Source organism: Acyrthosiphon pisum, chromosome A2 (genome assembly GCF_005508785.2).
Source record: "Acyrthosiphon pisum isolate AL4f chromosome A2, pea_aphid_22Mar2018_4r6ur, whole genome shotgun sequence".
In the NCBI taxonomy this organism is placed as follows: Eukaryota; Metazoa; Arthropoda; class Insecta; order Hemiptera; family Aphididae; genus Acyrthosiphon; species Acyrthosiphon pisum.
In genome coordinates this window covers 8,317,634-8,318,450 of record NC_042495.1, presented here as the reverse complement: position 1 = coordinate 8,318,450, position 817 = coordinate 8,317,634, and positions in this window count along the sequence as shown.

Sequence of the window (817 nt, the reverse complement as noted above, 5' to 3'; positions counted from 1 at the left end):
TGAAAATAATGATTAATTTGGCTAGGAAATAGGAAATAAATAGATCTTATAACTTATAAGTACACTTTTACAAACATCCCTGTTGTCTATGAGCCCAACAATTTTATAAAATTGTATAATTACATTTAACTTTTTAAAATAAATTTAATTTTTTCAATTTAAATGTATATTTTTTGATTTTTTGTGCTATTTATAGCGCATATTTTGGAGTTTTTAAGTGCATATTTAAGAGCTAAAAAGTAACATTTTTAGTGCTACAACTTCCGAGCCCTGCTAATAACCTTTGCAGTTTGTTGAAGCCTGTATACTTTTAAATAATAAAATAAAAACTCAAACAGGTCTAACAAAACTACGGTTTTTGAAGCGTAAAGACGCTTAAATGGCGAACAGACTGCAATAGTGTTTACTGAACACGCAGTATTAAATTATTTATTATGTACATTGTATAGTGTATCAGTGGCGTATTTACGGGGGGGGGGGATATGGGGGATGGATCCCCCCCTTGACCTTATTTTTTTGTAAAATTATATTTACTTATTTTCTGTATTTCTCAATATATGATACTACTTTTAAGTTTAGTAGGGACCTATATCTGTTTTCTAAATGTTCTAGCCGTAGTAATTTGTCCGCTTTGATATAGGTACTATACGCCACTAGTCGTTCGTGTCATAAATATCGGAAAATAAAAACATATATCTTTATGGTGGTATGGTATACTATATTTTTGAATTCTCTGCGAATTATTTTTCATGCATGAGTGTTTATAATAAACCCGATAAATAGTCGGTAAATAAAACAAAATTCCCATGAAGACTGT